Raw genomic sequence first — 6,147 nt, 5'->3', positions numbered from 1 at the left:
TTAAGTCTCCCCATTAAAGTGTGAATGAAGATACCAGAGGAAATCCCCTTGGATGTAGTGGGTGGAGGGAAAACTGCTTGACAGAATTCACATAGTCGAGGTATATGCAGTTCTGAGTCTGTGCCACTTAGTACCATTAAGTCACTGTCTTGATTAGGAAAGAGCTTCCAAAGCAGCATCTGTGGTCCTCAGATAGCTTTTCCTGGGGAATCCAATGAGGAAAAAGGTACATCAGTTGGGTCCTGAAGTGGGAATGTATTTACATGTAATGCATTATGGTCTTCAGGTGGCAAACACAAAGCTCTGTCCAGAGTTGTCCTGATACAATTGTTTATAAGATTTGAGGGTTTTGATTTGTTAGTTGTTTTAAGATTTTGTATAGCTGAAGCTGTGGAATCAAGTCCCCGAATTTTAAATAATATCTTCTGATTTAACAATATTTCCTTGGTTTTCTCTGAGCTCCATGTTAAATGTGTTTGGGCACACAGCCTCACGTGTGGCGGCACCAATGGTGTTGGGTCTCTCTGAGGTGCTATGTGGGAAGGTAGAGTCACTGTCCACAGGTGGAAACTTGACATTGAACTTAGAAAGGGATTCAAAAGAGGTGTCTTCCTCATCTTGACCCAGTCCTCTTGGTGCGACATGTAATGCGTGGTGCAACTCCATTTATATCATCTTTAGCCTGAGGCTTAATAATGCTTCTGGTTTATCTGTTTTATCTGTACACCAAACAGGTACGGAGCACCATGTTTCAGTTGCAGTGTCCAGTGTATTAAGTTTGCTTAAATGGTCTTTTTGTGATTTTGCTAGCATACATACTCTATGAAATTCTTCTTTCAGATCCCAGAAAGGCTTCTCTAAACTATCCCTTTCATGTATTGAAGGAATGCCAGAATTCCTTGATGAAGTTTCTTTTCTAGAGAAAAAAATGTTTTCTCTTCTGACCTTTGATTGTTTTTCTTTTAGTATTCCTGATTTCACTTTATCATGTGGCTGATCAAGAGTCAGATTATTTTTCCTTGTTTTACCATCCTCAAACAGAGGACCATAGCCATAACTGTTGTTGTGACCAGAATTAGTAAGAAGTAACTGTGACTTTAGCTTGTCTGTAATAGTTTGTTGAAGTGACAACTGTTCCTGTTGTTCATGTATTCTCTGCTATAGTTGTCAGTAATTCATAGTGGTTTCAGGCTATAATCTGCCAACTCTAAGGCAGGAATGGCAAAGAGACATGGTGGAGCAGAAACAACATGGTGCACACAAGGCAGCAAAGGTAACAAAAGGTGCATTTAGATTTTGATAGCTATTGGAATAATCTTTTCTTCTGTTCTCTGTTGCAGTCCTAAGAGAGCTCTGTGTGCTATTCCAATGGGTCCTCCATGCAGAAGCCATGATGACTTTCCTACACAATGCCCAATACCTCTCTACCCTGTACTCTCCCTCCTTTGCCTAGTCTAGATTATAAAACAAACAAGGGGGAATTGTGAGGAGACCCTAGTCAAAGGAGTATTCGAAGTGAATGCAAAAAGAGGAAAGGACTTTCTGGATTATAGCTCAGGACTCCTGTAACGTATAGAGTTTACAGTAGAATCTGCTGGACATAAGTCAGCAGAATTAAAAGCAGTTTACTCTCAGAGAAGTTTGCTTTGGCCATTGTGTCCCCTGTGCCTTGATAAGGTTATTTAAACTAGGTCAACATATGTCAAATAACAAATCATTCCATTCTGGCCCTGTGCCCTGACCAAAACTCCTATACAATATGTTGCAAATGTTTTTTCTTATACATCTTTCTTCTCAAGCCCTTGAGTTACAAATAAACAACCACAGAGGTCTCAGCTTGATGTTGTTTCCCTGAAGCACCCTTATGTTGAAGTAGCAGCTCCTCTGAATTCTCTCAGTGACTGAACTAAAGTCTCATCTCTGAGTAATATTTTTCATCCTTTACACAGCCATGGTCATGCACTGTGGCAAGCCCCACTTTACACATGGAGAAATTAAAGCTAGGGAGATTAAATGACTGTCTCCTTATACAGTAAATGGTTTTAAGAATCCTTACCTCTTGGAGTTCTTCGAAGGAACTAATGAGTCAACTCTCAGACAGGAATGGCTTTATAAAGTAGCATTGTGCCCATGTTGCTTTTTGCCCCTTCATAATGCTCCTCTAATCATGATGCCAAGAAGGTCCTCTGTGATGGCTAGAGTGGCCATATACATGTGCAAGTGTAAGCTACTCGCTTCCTTTCTAGGCTGCACAATGTGACCCCAGAGCAGCCTTTCAGGTGGAGCCTATTATCTACGAATCACAGGCTCCAGATCCAAAGTGACCCTAACAGCCACTGTGAAATCATAGTCTATGATTTTTGACTCAGAAATCATAGTCTAGGCATAAAGTGATACTTACATACATGTGACAGCTTGTTCTGGAGCAGAAGGAGTTTATTTAACAGGCAGAACAGATGGTAGGTAACACTCCACAGCCTTGTCCAGAACTCAGATATGTGTTGGAGTTGAAATGCAAAGGGAACACCAGGCAGGAAGATAAACCAGGAGTGGGACCAGGTTGGTAGCACTGAAACTCATTCTGCAGAGGGCCCTGGGTCAGACTGTGTTGGAAGTGTGAGGAGGGGTAGCAAGAGCAGTAAAAACAGCCACCATCATTACTGAGATCTTCCCAATCATGTCTTGGCAGTGGCTGCCTTGACTCCTATGACAATTCTGTGAGTGGTTGTGATGTCCCACTTTATGAATAAGGTTGGAGCCCAGAGCGCCTGTGGCATTTGTCCAAGACCTCACTGTTGAGGTCCCTTCAGCCTTCTAAGCCCCTGAGGCCTGTTGTAATAATGCCTTTTGGAGACTCTGAGTATTAGTTTGGCCCTTTCGCTGTTGGTTGGTTTGTAGTGCACAAAAGATTGTGATATGGAGAAATTTCTTGGGAATCAGACAAACCTTAGAAAATTTACTCTCTTGAGACCTCTTTCTCTTCTAACGAGTGTTCCCTGGTATCCACCCGGCAAGAGCATCAGTGAGAAGGTAGTGGATTAAGGCGTGGTAAGTGATAGTCACTTGCTTCCTTCTTCTTTCCTTCTCACCTCTGGCTTATACAACATCTACTTGCAAAGATGACTTACAGAAGAAAGTTTGGCACCAGAGCCAGAGAAGAGAACCTCTTCTTGCTAGATCTCTATTCAAGGAATTCTTTTATGATGCAGAGAACTTCAAGAAATGAAGTGAAGACATTTTCAACAAAGCCTCATGTTTTCTAGTGCAGGTAACATTAATAATCAGCCATGGTTCACACTCATTTCTGTGCCCTCTGAGGGTGAGGTATCTCTACAGTTTCATACAGCTCAGGAGGCTAAGGAGCCCTCTTCTCCCTAGTCCTGGTGATGCATAAGGGACAGGTAGCGCTCCTGTGGTTAAGATCAGCAGTCACTGACTCTCAAGGGGAATTACCTCTCCTTTTCACCCAAGATGTTAACACATTTCCACGTGAGGCTTATGCAAATAGTTAGTCATGAAAATAAAAATAAATCACAAGAAAAGCTATGTCAGGACTGAACGTACCAAGGAGAGCAGGAAAGCAGCACTTGTTAGAGAAAATGATGTGGTGAAGACAGATGGCACTGAAGAACTGCGTTGCTCCTCTTTAGGACTGGAGCTAATGGTCACATGAGTTGTCCTTGGTGAATCTCCAAAGGGTACATGAGTGAGTGCCACCCGTGGAGTTATGTGGCAGGCAGCCCTGCCTATGGTGCCCAATGTTTGTGCTGAGGACCGTGCTCATTGTGAATATCATCAAGGTTGAACAGAAGTTCTAGGAGGGGGGAGATGTTTAGAAAGATGCTGGTTACTTTCTGTTAGCATTGCTTACATTTATAAGCAAAAGTTAACATTTACGCAGCGATGTATCAGTCTATCAAGCACTTTGCACATGTTATCCAAGTTCACGCACTATTATAGTGTTGTTACCCTTCCAATGGTCACTCTTCCTCCAGCAAATTTCATGTTGCTTTGGTGGCTGTGTGACCTGCCCAAGAGAATGAATCCTGAACATCTCAGTTAGTCATGGCAGTGCGGCTCACCAGACAGTGACTGGTCTAGGAATAGATGTGTGACCAGATCCAACCAATGAGATAGAAAGGAAAGCAAATGTTTTCCAGGGATGACAAGTCTTTCTTTCCCTTTCATTCGTTTGTACCTACATGTTACCCCTGATTTGCAGATATTGCATCAAGCTGAGGTGGCCTAAAAAATCTTGAAGTTACTACTTCAAGACTCCAATATCACTGAGTTACTAAGCCAGAACTGGTACTGTCTCCCTTAAAACATTTTGAGAAATAAGGTATTAAATGTCTTTATTATTTATGCTGCTATTAATTGGTTATTCTCCCACACCAAGAAATATCTTTATTAATAAAATATTAGTTCTATTTTACAATGAAAAAGCTAGGACTTGGGAAAGGTAAGTCACTTTCTGTATGTCACACAAGTAGGAAGTTGGAAGGTTACTGGAGCCTGAGATTTTCCTCCCTCTGTTCTGGGAAGAGCCATGTTTGAAGTGAGGAGAATTATATACCAGGAAGAAGATGCTGGCCCTGCCAAATAAGAACTCTTGACAATGTGCAGCTTGGCAGAGTCCTGGGAGCTGTGAGTCACTGAAATTGTTCAAGTCAAGCAAGGTGACCATCCATCAGTGTTTCTGGAGAAGAGAGCTGGGCTTCAAGTAGGTCAAAGTGACAAAGACAGACCATGAGGGAGAGGCAAAGGTTCCCTTTGTGCATTCTGGAAGAGAACCAAGGGACCAAAGAATGTGGGAAAATGGAAGGGATCCTTGGTGAACCAGGTGTTTAGTATGAGTGTGTCAGGAATCTGAGCCCAAGAAAACGAGTCAGAAAGCTCTGTGCCTGGACCAGGGAGGGTGACTGGATGATGGGTTGTGAGGGTCTCAATCAGAATCTCAATCAGAATCACAGCTGTGCCACTTCTTAGCTATGAATCTCAGGAAGGTAGCCTCAGTGTACCCCACAGGCCACTCTGAAGATCAAATGAGATTGGGTGCTCTTACTAAAACACCTGTTGAAGATCTACTCTGTGCCTTGCTTTCTGCTGAGTCCTTGTGTCTTTGTGAGTTGGAGAAAGCTCCCCAAATTTAAAATACTATGTATTATTCTTTAGTCCTAACAATCATCAAAGCCCTCTCTTCCTTGTACCCCACCAAGGAGAAGGGAAGAACCTCATTCATCTCTTTTGAAATAAATTGAGCTCTTATCTAGGAAAATAGAAGAAATGGCTCCAACAGACTGAGTTTCCAGCAAGACAAATCCCCCAATGGCCTCTCTTGCCACAGCTCAATAATGGTGTTTGCTATAAATCAGAGAGCTTCTTTATCAAGTGCCTTGGAAGCACTGGGGACCGATTTAGCCCTGGAGTGAGATTAATCACAAATGCTGCTTTGGAAAGAGTGATGGGTGTGCATAAGAAGGTTTAGTGAAGATCACTCTGATTCACCTCGATTGTGATAGCTGGAGTTTATAGAACTAAGGCTCTAAGTTTTTACACATTTCTCAGTTTGAGAGAAATTATTGCATCCAAGAAAAGATTTCTTTATCCCCAATAATGGCCTAGTGGGGTGGGGAAGGAATTAATTTTTAAAAAATACCTACTATGTGTTCCAGCCACTAGGTTTATATCACTTCCTTTAATCCCCTTCATCTCTTTAATCCATGAGAGCTCTGGCTACCCTTCTTCTGCGGATGAGAAAAGTGAGCTGTACAGCAGTGAAATGACTTGTGTGTAATTATGCAGTGGCCAAGCGGCTGAGATGAGGATGAAATGCAGATCTGGGAGGTCACAGCCTTACTGTGGAGCCTGCTGGAGCTTTAGTTATAGCTCTCTGGGAGCAGAGCTCAATGAAGGCATCAAGAAATGAATGAACGTAGTTTGCAGTGACTGCCGCCCCAGCTGTGACACCCAACAGAGTTCTTTGGGACCAATACTGTACTGTGATGATCTTTTACAACATCTCATTAAAAAAAGAAGATGGCCCAGGGATTTTGCTCAGTGGTTTTGCCACTTGCCTTGTAAGTGCAAGGTCCTGAGTTGGATCCCTGTTACAAAAAAAAAAAAAAAAAAAAAAAAAAAAAAAAA

At 42.3% G+C, this 6,147-nt stretch overlaps 1 pseudogene; it reads right to left on the bottom strand.

Annotated features, from left to right (window-relative positions):
• LOC104852710 overlaps positions 1-6,147 on the bottom strand; it is a 10,791-nt pseudogene continuing 4,644 nt past the window's right edge.

This window comes from Fukomys damarensis, unplaced genomic scaffold, assembly GCF_012274545.1.
Source record: "Fukomys damarensis isolate Sample0158 unplaced genomic scaffold, DMR_v1.0_HiC HiC_scaffold_23, whole genome shotgun sequence".
Classification (NCBI taxonomy): domain Eukaryota; kingdom Metazoa; phylum Chordata; class Mammalia; order Rodentia; family Bathyergidae; genus Fukomys; species Fukomys damarensis.
This window is presented reverse-complemented; position numbering and strand designations above follow the sequence as displayed.